A 17,573-nucleotide genomic window follows, 5' to 3' on the forward strand; every position below is an offset into this window, starting at 1 on the left:
CGCAAACTTATAAAATAGTATTTCCTAGTTGTCTTCTAATAGTGTCTGTTCGTTTGATTCTACTTTCTTCAGCAATGTTCATTTAAAAAAAAAAATCATTCTAAAGCAGCACAGCAATTAACCAATAACGATATTTGAGTAGAGGTTTCATTTCTCAAAGTATGGAAGGGAGAAAAGCCGTCACAAAAAAAAAAAAAAGAAAAGTTACCTCCCCATTAACTAAAAATAAAATCGGAAGGGTCTAATCAGAGTGTTACGGGGGTGATTTTATTTAAAAAAATTATTTATTTTGTTCACAGAACTTTTTTTAAAATAAGTTTTTCTTTACATTCTGTCATTTAATAAGTCTTACTAGATCAAGATGCCGATTTGTTTACCGACACTGTGTCTTTGCAATCACATCACATGCTATGTGTGTATACGCGTGCCCCTACGATAAACAACAGTATTTAGAACAACAAAGAAAGAACTATAAATCAAATAAAATAAGGTGAACAAAAAATACATGCGGTAAAACATTCTTTCTTTTTAGATTCGTGTCTGTCATTGTTTTTTTATTGCTTCATTCTTTGTCTCCCCCCCCCCCTTCCTTCCTGTAACTCACCTAGAAACGCCGCCCCTGTCTTCCCACCTTGTCCTGCAAGGACGCTTCAACTAGAAGTTACAGACAAGGCATTAAACACACACAGACCAACTTTGATGAGAACACACAAAAATAAAAAAAAACCTGCAAAAAAAAAAAAAGAACTAATAAAAAACCCAGCAGAAAGAAAAACAGTTTATCGTGATGGATGTGCAGCTAGTCATCTAGGAACTCAATTTCCTTTTCTAGCATTATGTTGAGCTTGCGTGAGGGTGTGTGTGGGTTTGTGAGAGCAACTCCATCATTGGTACTCACGAGAACACATTCGCTTGTTAATTCGCTTACAGGCTTTAATTCCATTTCCATTCAAACTTTTTTTTTTCTGACTGACTGACTGACTCATGTTCAGTCTTCTTCATTCGATGTAGATGAGGTTCACATTATAACGATGAGGCAATATTTTTGAAAGGGGCACACAATATAATGGATGGGGCATGAAATAAATTTATTGAATACAAATAATATGTATGGGGCATGAAATATATTTATTGGATACAAGTAATACGGATGGGGCATGAAATATATTTATTGGATACAAGTAATATGGATGGGGCATGAATTAGATTTATTGGATACAATTAATATGGATGGGGCATGAAATATATTTATTGGATACAAGTAATATGGATGGGGCATGAAATATATTTATTGGATACAAGTAATATGGATTGGGCATGAAATATATTTATTGGATACAAGTAATATGGATTGGGCATGAAATATATTTATTGGATACAAGTAATATGGATTGGGCATGAAATATATTTATTGGATACAAGTAATATGGATTGGGCATGAAATATCTGAAAGCGTTATGAAATATATGGATGAGGCAAACTTATGCGGCTGAGGCACACTATATATGGATAAAGAACAAAATATAGACACGAATGTTATAAAATGTGTTTGTGTATGTGTGTTTAGGGACATTGGGAAGAGGTCAGCGATTGGTTGTGTGAGTGATGCTACGTAGGTGGCATTGGCGTCACTTGGTCTTAGTTTGGACAGGCGACTACAGGTCGTGAGATTGAAAGGTTGTGTTATTGTTGTTATTGTACTGAGTTAGATTTTGTTATAGATATTATTATTTAAGTCTACTGCATTTATTTCATTTGATTTTGTTTATATTATAAATGAAATGTTATTTAGTTTGTTCACAAAAGGAAGTTATTTAATCAAGTTATTTGAAGTTTTATTAGTTATGGTACATTGCGTCTACAACAGTTTGGTTGTCTACCAGCAGTTTGGTGCTACAAGTCAACGACAGGTAACACAAAACGAGGCATACAGAACATTGTGCATGGGTGTTCTTAGTTGTACCCCAGGCTGTAGCTCCAGACATCTTGTACAACTAAAAACGATGAAAGTATTGTATATTTTATTTTTCTCATTGGAGAACTTAAAATAACGTGAACAATCTTCTGTTGTGAACAATAACTCAATATAACTTTTTTTTTAAATCAATAATACAAAAAAGATTAAGCTTTAGATATACATCGAATATAAATTAAAATAGCATTGAAATGATATTCAAAGAAAATGTAACTCACATCAAACTTTTCTAGCTTTTCTGAGTTGTCTCCCGCCATATTTCAATTACCCCCATACCCTATTAGTTTTCATCATTAAGCACTGCACAAAAATCTGTCGCTTCTTCCCACCGTTACCTTGGAAACACATCCACACACACACACACACCATAACAATGGGGCACAAAATATATGTATGAGGCAAAAAATATATGCGTAGGCCACAATATATATAAATCTTGTATAACGTATATACATGGGGCACGAATAAACCCCATATAAAAATAGATTGTTCTCCACGATTTCATAAATTATCTTTTTTTTTACCCCCCCCCCCAAAAAAAAAAAAGTATACTGATTTTAGATCCTCAAATTTTTAGATACCAATTAATGTATATTCCAACGTTACATATAGCGATTTAAAAATATAAATACCGGTAGGCCTCTGTGAAAAAAAAAAACAAATCACAACAATTAATTCAGGCTGTTAAAACACTTTTAACGCAAGAAAAAAAAAACCAAATATGGTTCTAGGTTATATAGAATATGTCTAATTGTCTAATTATACTTAAATCGACACCCACCTTTTTTTTTTCTGTTAATTAGTGCCTGTGTTGTGATATAGCTCCAGACGGCTAATAAGCCAAATACTTATTGAGGAAGTTCACACTAAAAGTCTATCAAATTCTTATGCTATCTGTTTAAGATTACGTTAACGTTCTTTAAACAATGAAACTCAGTGAGAAAGACAAAGAAGAGAAAGCGATTAAAAATATTTTTATTTTTTCTGCGATCTTCGTATTTGTCATAACAGTTGAGACAGAGACTCTTGGAAGTCCAGGCCTATCCAAGCATGCCTCCATCTGCAGATGTAAATTATTACATCTCTATTACTGAAGGAAAACTCTGAATCCAAACCTCCGCTGCCTTGCGGCTATACCCAAACATGGGAAAGGCTTCGGGAGACGACCCTGACGAAAAATCAGGAGCTGGTGACCCTTAGGCAGATTGTTACGCACTGTGCTACAGCCTGGCAGAGCCTGCGGCGCTACTGATCCCAAACTGTAATCGGGTATTCCGTTCCTTTGGTCTCATCAGCTGCGCGGAGAGGGGGGAACTGCTGGGTGGGCGACATCGTTCCGACCATGGACATTGCCCAGGCTTTCATCTCGCTATCGAGATGAACCATAGTCGTTTCACGACTGAAGGAGGCTGACGACGACTGATGACCCCTATCCAAAATAAAAAAAAAACAAAAACGCTCGGGTTAGAAGCGAGGCCAAAGGTCGAACTCAAAGTGAAAACTTCCCCATATTCCTTCTTTGTATCACATTAGCCATGCAGTTGTGCGCCATAAAAAAACAGGATCGGTGTGTTGGGGCTTTCTTTTATCCGATCCAGTGCAATGGACTCCATAGGCACCCAAACGTTGTTTTTTTTCCTTCCCCATGGGCCTATCTAACGCCCGCTTCCACCCTAGCGCCACAATGAGGCTGAGAAACATTGCCCGGGTGTTTTTGAGATCTAAATAGGACAGACGGTCAGACGGACAGACACCACAAAACTAAAAGCAGCTACTCCCCTTGCTACTTTTTCTAAAAGCACGAAATTGTGTGGGAAAAATACAACTTTCTTACCAGACAGACAGACAGACAGATTGAGTTGATACAAAGCAAAAAAAAAAAAAAAAAGACATGTAATTGTATCGATTAGATTAGATAAGTCAAGTAATTAAAATTGTAATAGATCTAAACTAACAATAATAAATATGTGCGATTAGAAATATTTTTTACCAATTGTTTTTGTTTAGCGCAATTTAATGCTTTTAGATTTGTCAATACACCTATTATCCTATCACTTGTCTGGACCAGTTGGAAAAGGGTAAAGGGGGGGGGGGTAGATAAGGTATCTGTTCAATTAATTTTTAACCTCCTAATGAGTTTTAATTTAAACAAGTTTATTTGGTTTCCTAATTTCAAGCTGTGGGGGCCATATAGTTTCCGCCATTGCTTCTTTGCAGTATATAATCCAAATTTGCTTCCCGCTTGACCCTTTTAAGTGTATTTATATAAAATAAAAGGGACCTGAATACCAACTCGAGGCTTATTTAAAAAACAAAAAGAACTCTTTCTAGAATACAAAACACAAATTATCTACAAACCATTATTTCCAAAAAGATAGAAAAAAACAACAACAGATTCGCTTTAATTTTTTATGTAAATTTGGATTCTTTATTTATATTTATGCAAAATTTAAACCGGAAAATCGTGCTATGAACTTATGATTATGTCTTTAATATCTTTTTTTTTCATTAGGCTTAAAACCTTCTCGAACTCCAGGTTCTGAGCTGCTAAGGAGCGCGCGATATTTTTTCTTTTATTGTGTCGCCACTGAACCAGCCTAAAATTTCGTAAATAAATCGTAAAGCGAGCTTAGAGTCTAGAAATACATTCCATCTAAACACATCTAGAACCCTTTTTTTAACTTAAATTATTTCTTCCAATTCATTTTATTTGACATAGACATTTTGAAAGTCTGTATTCTATATCTATATAGTGTCATTTCTTGCATTATATTTGGCGGTCTAATAGCATTTCTAGATTTAGATAGAAATCTATAGTCCCCATAAAAACAAAGCGCTAGATGAAATAATTATCAAAATAGATTGAGACGCTAATAGCTATTAGTAATAATAATAATGTAGATATCTAATAACCCTAGAGAATATTAAAAGCTCTAATAAAATATTGCCTGTTTCGAAGTCAGACCAAAATAAATATAAGTTAAAAGGAAAAGATGCCATATACTACAGACGGATGCGAGGCTAAATTTAGAAACGGCCTGAAGTGACATCTGAGAAAATGTCTTGTTTTGTCGTAGTCAGTAGCAGTCTAGCAGACAGTGTCGTCTGGCGGAGTTGACATCGGCCATTGCTCGGCCAAAACGAGGTCACCAGTGTGTTGTTAACAGCTGAGATTGTCAACAATAACAATTGTGTTAGAAGGAAACCAAAAGTGGCAAAAGGCTATTTTCATTTAAGGTTAGACATTCTCTATTGACTATTGAATATATTATAGTCCTCTATTTCTAGACCTAGTGTATTCTATAGGGGCCTACTACTAAAAGTACATAACAAGTTACAATACATAGGATAGGCTACACAGTCAATTATTAATTATTATTTATAGTCATTATAGTCATAGTCATAGTATTATAGTTATAGTATAGTAATAATAGGTTAGGTCTAGATGATACGAGATCTATTCTCTCTCTAGATTGTCTAGAATGAGTCTAGATTCTAGATTACACTATAAATTATAGTCATTATTAGTTATAAATACTGATTGACTGATAGAATAAGCTGATACAACAGATAGAGTCATATAGAAATCTAGATCTACATGATTATTATTATCATTATAATTATGTCAATAGATCAATAATAGATCTAGACCTAGATCTAGATCTAGATTAGAAATTAAGAGTACTCAGTCTCAGTGACCATATAATAATTTAATATGATATTAACTGATAAAAGGAGATCATTTTCTAGATCTACATCTGTTATAATTTATAGATCTAATCTCGATCTAAATAAATTATCTAAGGCTAAGGCGACTAAGGTCTAGACTGCAACGTTTGTCTTTTCTAGTTATAGATCTAGATTTACATCTAACTAATTAACTTTTTAATCATTTTTAAAAATTTTATATAGACTCTAGTCCCTAATAGTAATATTGGCCTAATTATAATACTGTACTTGATATAGAGGATAAGGCTACAGGCATATATATATATATATATATATATATATATATCTAGCTAGATCTATCTCTATCACTATAAATTAGTATGATAGGCCTACTGTAAATAAGTTAAATTGGACCTATAATAATGGGCTATTTTATATACACTTGTAATATATAATTATATCAATACAATTATATTTTAATAATGAATATTTCATATAGCATTGTTTCCCAAACATTTTCTTATGGGAATGTACACTTCGCACATTCTGAGTATTTAGCTGAACACATTGCTTTTTTTTTTTTTAGAAAGATTAATTCATGTGTTGGCCTACTATTCTATATATGTAGTTAATTATTCCAGTGGTTTATGAACACTAGCATTCCGCAGAAGATGGTTTGGGAATTTTGTCTATAGGCCTATCTATTAGAGTTAACTTTGTCTAGACTCTATCATTGATATAGATTTGACTTAGTCTAGTAGTGTTGATCAACATTGATGATAATTTTATATACATATTGTTTAGTTATATTTTAAATTTTGATTTACTCTACTGTGAATATTTTAATGCTTTAATTAGCTAATGCTCGAACTGTATATGAATACTAGTCTAGGCCTTGTCTATATGAAATATATATGTTTATATTTATTGCACATACCTCTTTCTATTCCTGTGTTGATGCCAATGTTTATTGCTGAAGAAATAAAATAAAATATAGGTTTTTAAATCAATAGGATAGCCACAATATAGGCCTATGTACTGTATAAGATCTAGATCTATAGTATTTTATTCTAAGATCATATATTATATTAATCTATATATTTTAATATGATTTTAGTAAGATTTAGTGTAATAATTGGTGTAGTTCTAACCATTAAAAGACAGTTGTAAAAAAAAAAGAAGAAATAAATCCAGACCTAATGATATTGTTACTTGTTGAGGTTCAAGGGAAACAAATATTTGACTGCCTTAACTAGGATAGATCTATACTAAAATCCTGTTCATTTACTTTTCTTAATTTTGAAAGGCTTTTAGTTCGAAAAATCCCCATCTTTAATTATGTATTCAATATTTTGTGTATATGTAAATTAAGAACAGAAAGTGGGAGCTCTGTTATTAGCTCTACTATCTCAGGATCCTTATTCAGGTGGCAGTGGAGCTTAAAAAGTATGATGGTGTGAGGATTTATATAATTCAATTTCGAAGCTTAAAAAACATTAATCTTCATATAAATATCTTCCATGTCCCCATGATGAAGCATGAGTGTGGTAAAAAAAAAAGAACAAGAATTAAATTAATTAATTAAACTAATTAATTATATTGTTCAATTAATTTTTAACCTCCTAATGAGTTTTAATTTAAACAAGTTTATTTGGTTTCCTAATTTCAAGCTGTGGGGGCCATAGTTTCCACCATTTCTTCTTTGCAGTATATAATCCAAATTTGTTTCCCGCTTGACCTTTAAAATATTATCTTGATGTTTCTTTGATTTATGTAAATTTCCTAGATTTCTGTACACCATTTGTTGAACAAACGTAGAACCCTCTGCAGCAGATAGTAGTTTAAAATTTGTGTTTGGCTTATTGAAATATTAAATAAATGATTTTATTAGGCTATAGGATAACAAATAATGTCCCTTTAAAAATAACAATCCAGAATAATGTTGTGCTTAATAAATGTACATGCACATTTGATGCAAAGCTGTCAGCCTGTTAAATGAATGTGATGATAGAAATAATAATTGAGGTTTGGTGGAGATTTAATTGCATAATTGCAATTAAGTAAAACAACATTGCATGAATAGCTGACATACTTAGACACTAGGCCTACCTTAGTTAATTACTTTTTTTTTCAAATAATGCTGACTTTTATACTGATATTATTTAGAGCAGTGGTTCTAAACATTTTTTGACTTGTTTCTTTGTAAGTGTAGTTAGTTCTAATGGAAAATATGGATTGGGAGAGATCATTTAACTCTCACATAAGTTTAATGTTTCATTTGTATTCATCCATGGGAAATATTGTGGACCACTTGCTAAGACTGCTGGTTTATCTTGAACTTGAACAACTTTGTGCCTGTTCCTGTAGTTGTTCTCTTACAGTTTATTAACACATTAAAAAAAAAAAATCCTCCTTAACATAATTGCATGCTCCATTGTATGAAGAGAACTTTTATTTTCAACTTGAAAAATTAATCCTGACCGTCTTTACTTGCAGAATTTGAATACTTTCAACACTTTTGAAAAGAATTTTTTGTTGTTGTTGGTTCCCTTTGTGCTGATACAGTAATGTTATTAGGAGGTAGAGTTAGGCCTTCTATGGTAATGTTATTAGGAGGTAGAGCTAGGCCTTCTATAGTAATTTTATTAGGGGGTAGAGTTAGGCCATCTTTAGTAATGTTATTTAGAGGTAGCGTTAGGCCTTCTTTAGTAATGTTTTTTGGAGGTAGAGCTAGGCCTTCTATTGTAATGTTATTAGGAGGTAGAGTTAGGCCTTCTTTAGTAATGTTATTTGGAGGTAGAGCTAGGCCTTCTATAGTAATTTTATTAGGGGGTAGAGTTAGGCCATCTTTAGTAATGTTATTTAGAGGTAGCATTAGGCCTTCTTTAGTAATGTTATTTGGAGGTAGAGCTAGGCCTTCTATTGTAATGTTATTAGGAGGTAGAGTTAGGCCTTCTTTAGTAATGTTATTTGGAGGTAGAGCTAGGCCTTCTATTGTAATGTTATTAGGAGGTAGAGTTAGGCCATCTTTAGTAATGTTATTTGGAGGTAGAGTTAGGCCATCTTTAGTAATGTTATTTGGAGGTAGAGTTAGGCCTTCTTTAGTAATGTTATTTGGAGGTAGAGTTAGGCCATCTTTAGTAATGTTATTTGGAGGTAGAGTTAGACCTTCTATAGTAATGTTATTAGGAGGTAGAGTTAGGCCATCTTTAGTAATGTTATTTGGAGGTAGAGTTAGGCCATCTTTATTAATGTTATTTGGAGGTAGAGTTAGACCTTCTATAGTAATGTTATTAGGAGGTAGAGTTAGGCCATCTTTAGTAATGTTATTAGGAGGTAGAGTTAGGCCATCTTTAGTAATGTTATTTGGAGGTAGAGTTAGACCTTCTATAGTAATGTTATTAGGAGGTAGAGTTAGGCCATCTTTAGTAATGTTATTTGGAGGTAGAGTTAGGCCATCTTTAGTAATGTTATTTGGAGGTAGAGTTAGACCTTCTATAGTAATGTTATTAGGAGGTAGAGTTAGGTTATCTTTAGTAATGTTATTAGGAGATAGAGTTAGGCCATCTTTAGTAATGTTATTTGGAGGTAGAGTTAGGCCATCTTTAGTAATGTTATTTGGAAGTAGAGTTAGGCCATCTTTAGTAATGTTATTGGAGGTAGAGTTAGACCTTCTATAGTAATGTTATTAGGAGGTAGAGTTAGGCCATCTTTAGTAATGTTATTAGGAGGTAGAGTTAGGCCATCTTTAGTAATGTTATTAGGAGGTAGAGTTCGGCCTTCTATACAAATGTTATTAGGAGGTAGAGTTAGGCCTTCTATAGTAATTCTTTACTGAACAATGAGAGAGTCTTACTTAGAAATAAAGTGCATGCTCTAAAACAATTGTGAAAGTTTCGCTTATTCCATCATTGAATGTCTAGAGTAATTATGGGCCGTACTATTTATAGGTACTAAAAATGTGCTAATAGGCTTGCCATTAACATACACATAAATCATGATCCATTCTAGTTCCTTTTTTATCAGGACATTTTTTTTTTTTCATTTATTTTGTATCCAAATTAAAATTTCCCTCCACTTAAACAAAATCATTTTAATGTTAAGGCTCCACAAAATAAAAAAAAAACAACAACAAAACAGACAACCTTTCAGTTGTATAGTAAAAGTGGTCCCCCCCCCCCACCACTACTTGCCATTTGGTGGGGCATGGTGGCATATTTTTAAACGCATGGCCTCCGAACCGAGGGGTTTAGAACTGGAGTATTAATGATGATTGAGATTTTGAAGGGCGCCCATGTGGCCACTCAACTGTAATGGGTCACTGACATTCGTTGGTGAAGTAAAGGCGCGGTTGTTCGTTGTCCTGGCCACATGACACCCTCGTTTACCGCTTGACATCATCTGCCCCGTAGATCACAAGGTCTGAAAGGGGTACCTTTACCTTTTTTTAATTACCATTTGGGATTCGATCTGTAGGGTATTAGCTGATGAGAAAGTTTGGCAGTTAGAATTCATTAAGATAAAACCGTACCCCCCCCACCCCCCATTTTGTTTTTCATTATCTTTCCTTCTATAGAATGTACAGCAAGGCCACAGCCCTTGTGACTATCCCAGAGTTTCAAAATTGATCTGGTTGCAAAGGAACCGTTCCAAACAACTTGAGTAGAGAATTATTGACTCGTTCTTTGGGCTGGAGGACTGACGTCAGCGTGATTGTTTTTTTGTTTTGTTTTATTTTTATATTATTAATTGCATCTCCGCCCACGTCTTCCAGAAACAGCATTGTCTGGGCACTGGCAGCAAGTCACATCCCATGGAGAGAGAACAGTGGGACATTCGTGCGTTTTCTTGGCCCTAATTCCGGCACGTTTTCCTTTTGGAAATTAATTCCAGTCATCTGTGTCCCTTTTATTAAGGGTCGAGGTCGTTGAGAATTTTGAGTGTGTATTCTTGATAATATGTCCTTCATGATTGTTGTGTTGGTTTTAGATGTAGACGAACGAAAGCCATGCATTCATTATTTAGATCAAAATGTACTACTTTCTGAATTTCATATCTGATAAGCCATGACATTTTCTTGAACTTTGTATTTACAAAATGTAACTTACAAGTTACAAGTGGCTAAGTGGCATCGTTACAATGAAGAGCTAAAGTAATAATGTAAAAATGTACTCTGTCCAAATGTTTTATTTCGTATGAAGTTGTGCGAAACTAGTCTGTATACTGCAGTGATTTTTTTGGTTCTTCATTTTTCTTAATTTGAGCTATTAAGCGACCGAACGTGTTTTATGTCAAATCGTAGGGATTTTGTGTGTGTGTGTGTATGTTATTATTCCTGATCTGTACTGTTTTGACTACATTTTTAGATCGCATTAATATAAGTGTTATAAATAATTTAGTATTTTTGTTTTCACCGAACTTATGTTTTAGTAACAGTATCGTATTTATACTTCAAAAGGCCCTTACTTGTCTATTTGAGATATGGGAGCTTTTTGTATATCTAAATATTATATATAAGTGCTAAATATTTCTTGAGGCCATAAGTTGTAGCTTGTGTTGCTTATAGATAAATCCGGCCTTGTTTATTAATTGTGAATAGCTCACAATATCAGCATAAATAGCTCACAATATCAGCATATTAGTCTCAATGACTTCAATGGCAGTGACGGTTATTTTAAATGCTAGTAAAAATATCTTGTAGTTCAGTTCTACTGTATTTACTGTTGTGTTAAGATCCTCATGGTGAATGCATGGCGTGTTGGCATGTCAAAACATATTTGGCATGAACTCATCACGTCACATCCTGTGCAAAACATCTCGGATGCAAATCACATGTTCCGATTTATTTCCTAAGTTGAACTATGCATCTGGTAGAACTGGTTACATGTAGATTTATGTGTCGACTTGATTTAGGAGCTTTTTTTTTTAAATGTATAGTTTAGCTTACATAAGGCCAGTATTTCTTATAGACATATATAATTCGCGTTAGTGTGAACATATTTGGATTAATCTTCTAAAAATGGGCAAAGAATAACTTTCACGATGTAGTGTACTACACAGTAGTTTAGTGTTTTTCAAATTTTACTTTGGGGACAGGCACGAATGGATGCCCATCATATGGCACTAATTGGTGGGCCGGGTTGCATCTTGATGTCTGGGCCGATTTTGACATCCACTCCCGCTCATGCTATGGACAATTTTTTTTTTTTGTGTGCATTTAGAGATCTGTCTCACAGAAAGTGAATATGCCTCTTGTTGAAGTTGAACTAATGAAATGTGTTGGTTGTCTAAAGATCTGATGTGAAATAGAAAATTGACATTGTACAATGGCTCTTAGAAATACGATGAGCAGTAATAAATGTACCTATTTGTTGTTTTAAAGTTTGAATTTCAGTATAGACTCAAGTGAATACACAAGAGTATTTTATTCTCTCATTTTAACTAGAAAATTGAAATGCCATTTTCACGGTCAAATGTTTCCTTAATTTCAATACTTTGGGTTTCCTAGTCAAATCCAGTTCATCGGACCAAAATAGTTTAGGAACAGAGATAGTGTTCGTTAAATCTGACTATTCGATTATCAGAACCAAAAATTCGTGTCCAGAAGTGGTCCAATTAACCGGAATCGACTTTATTTTTTTACAGAGTAGAACTCCCTTCTCCACAATTAAAAAAAAAATAAATTTAAAAGAAAACGATTTTTGTTATCCTTACGCTAGCCCTTACAAAATGTCTTCGAAGAATCTAATATCTAGTCGATAATTCAACATCTTGTGATGGCACTGTTTTTACTGTATACTAAAGTAAACTTAAATAAACTGTTTACACTGAACACTGCTTTGTGACTTTGTTTTATAACACAACTTTAGCAGATTTTCTAGACATTCAACATGCCAGTGGCACTCTCGGGCCTAGAAAATGAATACTATTACTTTGTAGGATGATTGGCTGAGCGGTATTAGCTACTGTTTGGCTACCCATCAAGGGGCTCAGTTCGAGACCCGACTTGAGCTGTGTTTGCTGAGCATTATGGAAGCCCCGATCCAGAGATTGGACCACGCGCACTGAACATGCTATAATCATGAACGATGCGCTATATAATAGCAAGTAAAAAAAGGGGGGCTTTGATTCAAAAGTAAATTCAATAGAAAATTGTTACTACCCTAATCAAGCGAGGAATTTAAAATGTACACTAGAAAAAAAGGATGAAAATGTATAAGAATCATTGTTTTGGGGAGAAAAACTAAGTAGCTAGCGCCCCCGAAATAAAAGTGTGTGTGTGTGAGAGAAGATGATTAGTGCCTTGATCTCTAGGGCGCCTTTCTCCCCTATCTACCCCTACCTGTTTCTTTTCGTGAACTAAAGTAGCAGCTCTTTTTTTGTCTTCTAGAAACACGCAAAGTCATTAGAGATTTGAAACAACAAGTCAGAATGGCTTATGTTACAAATTATAAGTTGCCAAGTGAGGTCCACTCTGAGAGAGGAAGCCTTGTGGCGAAAATCAATTTTCCTTTATGTGTAGAGAAAACATTATTTAAGAACGCCTTTTTTTTTCTTGGCCAGAGGAACTCACCATTGGCTGACGTGGAGCTCATCTACATGTCAAGGTCATTTGGTCTCTTTGTGCTGCTCTGTTTATCTTAAATACCAATATATTACTTTATATTTAATCAGGAGATCTTCATTTTGATAGACTCCATGAAACATTTGCGATGTTAAGTCCTACAACTACAATCTTTGGCCTTTATGACCCGGAAGATGGTGGCGGGCGAAATACAAAAAAAAAAATTCGTTTAAAAAAATGTCTTAATATCCATGTTAAGCTAGTCATTAATACTAAATGTGACGCTGTCCATCAAAAAACCCTGGCTTGGTTGAAACAAAAATCAATGTTGTGAAATTGCTACAGTAAGGATTGGGAAATGATTATGTATGAAGTCTAGACCCATAAGAAAAGGCTCAATTACTTGGTCGAAAATGACAAAATGAATCAAAATTAATAAGCTGTTGGGAAAGAATTAAACTGAAGCGAAAGAAAATTGAGACACATCCTACATAGACCAGCCAACAATGTGACAAGGCCAACAAGTCAAATAGCAAAAATAGTTTAAAAAAAAACAAAGTTTATGTGAAGTGTAATTGTATCAATTAGTTTGGATCAGTCATGTCATTAATTTGTAATAGATCTAGACTAACGATAATACATCTGTGCTATTTTAATTTTTGTTTATCGCAATTTCATGCTTTTAGCAAGCTCAATGTGCTATGGTCAATCACTTGTTTGGGCCAGTTTTGGGGGTTATCTGGGAGAAAATCACTTGTTTGGGCCAGTTTTGGGGGTTGGCAAGTACTGTCTCTATAGAGAACGAAACGAATTAATTACGACTAAATGATAAAATAATTGGTTACTTTTTCGATTGATTCATGTTTTATTTGGGTCAATGAATTATTTGGCAAAGTTTCAACATGCTCCATAACGTGTACAAAAGTGCAGACAGACAGGATGAGTTGGTATGAGCTTTGTACAAATGATCTTTCAGGTGCTCAAAATATGAAGTACTCCATTTCAGGGGCTCAAAATACTAAGTACGCAAGCGAAACTTTGTCTAGAGACATACTCAGCCAACAATGTGGCAAGGCAACAAAAAAGAAATCCTTCAGGGACATAAAATATTAATTTAGTAGCTAGACCTTTGTTTAGACTCTAGAGACATACCATACGCAGACAGGCCCCCCCTCCCATGTGACAAGTCACACACTATTTAGTATTGGTATTCGGTACAGTAAAACTTTTACCAGTCCTACAAACTCACCTCAACACGGTTTACTTCCGGGTATTTGGGCGATGTCTGTTTGGCGTTGAGATAGCTTCACCAAATAAAATTTTCTTAGTCTGTGATCTACTACCATTAAACCAATCTGTAATAATTGTTAATGATGAAGCGATTAACGACTCCTGACTTTATCATGAGATTTAAAAGCTACAATAGTAACATGCCAGATATCCTACCGGAAACCAACCCGACTTATTGACTCCATAATGTATTCTGAGTATTAATCTAAGCAGACAAAAAAGTTGGGTCTCAACCTAACCACGAGATAACGATGGCATCATGGCCGCATACGCACAACCGACTGTCATGTATTATTCAATGTGGACCCAGCAGAAATTGGTCGGTAAACGTGATAAAAGAGAACACATTAGCCACAGCGCTGGTCTGACAATGAAGAGGTGAAACAGTTGGGTAAACAGTTGGAACATGTGCAAGGCTAGTGAAATGTGACGGAGAGTGAATCTAGTGAGACACAGGGCTTACAAGGAACGTACGGGTGGTGAAATGCGATGGATAGTGACTCTAGTGAAGCATAGAGCTAAAGTGGAGCTCTTGTGGCTATTGAAACGTAAAAAAAAGGAAAGTAAAGTTCCCCTTTCAGACCTTGCGATCTATAGGGTAGATGATGTTAAGTTCATCTGTTTCTTTCATCTACGGTTTACTAGCAGGGTGTCATGTGGCCAGCACGACGACCAACCGCCTTTACTTTTTACCAACTAAAGTTAGAGTTGGGCGGACTCAAGGGCGCGCTAAGAATCCAGAAATTCGAAATATCAGTCTTCACCGAGATTAGAACCCACGGCTCCAAGTTCGGAAGCCAAGCGCTTAGCCACCCAGCCGCCGCCACCATCCCCATTGAAATTTGAAAGATAGTAAACCTAGTGAGACATACCACATTGAACATGTGTGTGCTGGCCAGAGAAATACATAGATTAAGAAAACAATCATTGTCCTGGAGCTTTGACTTTATAGCATTTGTTTTTGGCATGTAATAAATACTATTTAAACCTTACTTTTAAAATAAAGACAAAAAAAAAATGTGCATTCGTTATCTTGCGCTGCTCAACTCTAGCCTATATTGTTCAGTAGTTGACCGCTCTACTTTTTCTGTATCATAAAACTATCAAGGCGACGAGATATACCAAGTAATACTCTGAACCAGGGGTTCTCAACCTGTGGGTCGCCCTTGGGGGTCGATTAACGATTTGCCAGGGGTCGCCTAAGACCATCAAAAATATGGATTGTTATTGTCTACTCTTCTATTTCTGTATGTGTTTTGTGTGTGTGTGTGTGTGTGGGGGGGTCGCGGCAGAGTGGGGGATTGTAAAAAGGGGTCGCCGAGCTTAAAAGGTTGAGAACCGCTACTCTAAACGATTTTATTGTAATCCTCCGAAATGACTACATAATGTATGAAGTTGTAGAAACAATATAAAGATATAACATAGCATAGTTTCATTGTCATGGTTTCCATTTTTTTCTTACACACATGCCTCAAAACATATTTTTGACGATATAAAAGTTAACGATTTTTTTTTTCAGGAAAAAACAAAACGGCCTGAAAGTCTCCAGATTAAATAAGATCTATGTATTTTGTTATCAGACATTCCTCCCCCCTTTGTGCTAACATCACGGACACAACAAAACATGATTCTTCAATTTCCTTGAATAAGTGGCTCGATATTGAGAGAAGCAGCAAACTGTAGATCTACACAGTACATTATTGACTCTTTCTCATTTCTTCTTAAAAGACTCATTGTCGAAAGCTATGCCAGCATTGAAATAGGAAAGAAGGGAACCCTGGGCCAACAATGTCTTATATTTCTGCGCTACAAATTGTCCCATGTTCAACCAAACATGATATTCTACAACGTCATTTCAACAAGATCCGTTTCTCTATCATATATATATATATATATATATATAGTTCGTCCATCGTGGTTCGATGATGACCACTTTGTCATCCAGGGGGGCTGAGGGCTGAGGGCTTCTCTCTAATAATCTCTACATTACGGCCTGTTGGCTGTTTCGAGAAAGTTACACCACCTATTAGTATGTTTTATTGTTCTGTTTAAGGAGTCTTCACCCCTTGTATGTTGTATCGGTACAAATAGAGTCTTCTCCCCTTAAAGTCATTCTAAAGAACGCAGACAAATTGGGGACTTTCCGGAACATTGTCGATGAGTAGAAAAGTTATGCGGTAGTTAGGAGGGAAAAGTTCTATCTATAATAATACAATTGTGTAACGTCCTAATAGAAATATAGCACGTATTGACTGCAAGCCCAAGATCGATACACTCCTAGGGTACGAGAGATCGACTTTCATTCTGACTGAAGCAAAGTTTTATCTGTGGATCTCGCTCATTGTTATTCAATTTATGTGTTTTAGACTTTGGTTGGGCTACGTCTGTTGGGTTCCAAGCCCCCCCCCCTCCACCCCCACCCCACTCGATTTCACTTAGATACGATGTAAAATAAATGTAACTTTAAAAACTCAGGGACATTTGGACTCAAGGGACACAGTCCTCCATTCCACTTCCCTCTCCTCTTTCCCTCTCCTCTTTCCCTCTCACTCTCTCCATCTCAACCGTTCCTCCTCTTGTTTCTGTGGTTGAAATCTCCCAAGAAGAGCGACTCGTGGAATGACTATCAAATCCGAGGCTGTCCCGACAACGCTCATTGCTTGATGTTTTATTTATGAGTTCTGATGAGCGAGTGGAATCACATTTATGGCAGGATTCATCTTACTTGCTGTGTCGGGGGCGCTGGTGGGTGGGTGAATTTCTGATGGGGCGTTTTGTCTAGGCTTTTACTTGCAAAACAGTCACGATGTGTGACTCGTGTCTCCCAAGTCTGTGATGTGTAACAAGTAAAGAAAATCCAAATGTTTAATCACATCCTTCCTTATGAACTTCTACCCAGGAAATTCTTCTTTTTTTTTTAAGTAAATGGGAAGAGGGATACAGTTGTTTATCCTTCTTACCTTTAAGTCTTTTAATTCTTGATATTTGTCGTACCCAGATCATGTTTTACTTCAGATAAAAGATTGCTAATTTAGAGTCAATGGCTATATACGTTTTACAAATTGACACTTTTAC

At 35.2% G+C, this 17,573-nt stretch overlaps 1 protein-coding gene across 1 annotated transcript in view; it reads left to right on the forward strand.

Moving 5' to 3' along the window:
* The first annotated feature begins 5,056 nt into the window (after positions 1-5,056).
* LOC106055813 (muscleblind-like protein 2a) overlaps positions 5,057-17,573 on the forward strand; it is a 293,711-nt gene continuing 281,194 nt past the window's right edge. The window contains exon 1 of the mRNA XM_056012958.1: positions 5,057-5,212. The gene's annotated coding sequence lies outside the window, so the exon portion shown is untranslated. The remainder of the gene's footprint in view (positions 5,213-17,573) is intronic.

The sequence above is a fragment of the Biomphalaria glabrata genome, chromosome 15 (genome assembly GCF_947242115.1).
Source record: "Biomphalaria glabrata chromosome 15, xgBioGlab47.1, whole genome shotgun sequence".
In the NCBI taxonomy this organism is placed as follows: Eukaryota; Metazoa; Mollusca; class Gastropoda; family Planorbidae; genus Biomphalaria; species Biomphalaria glabrata.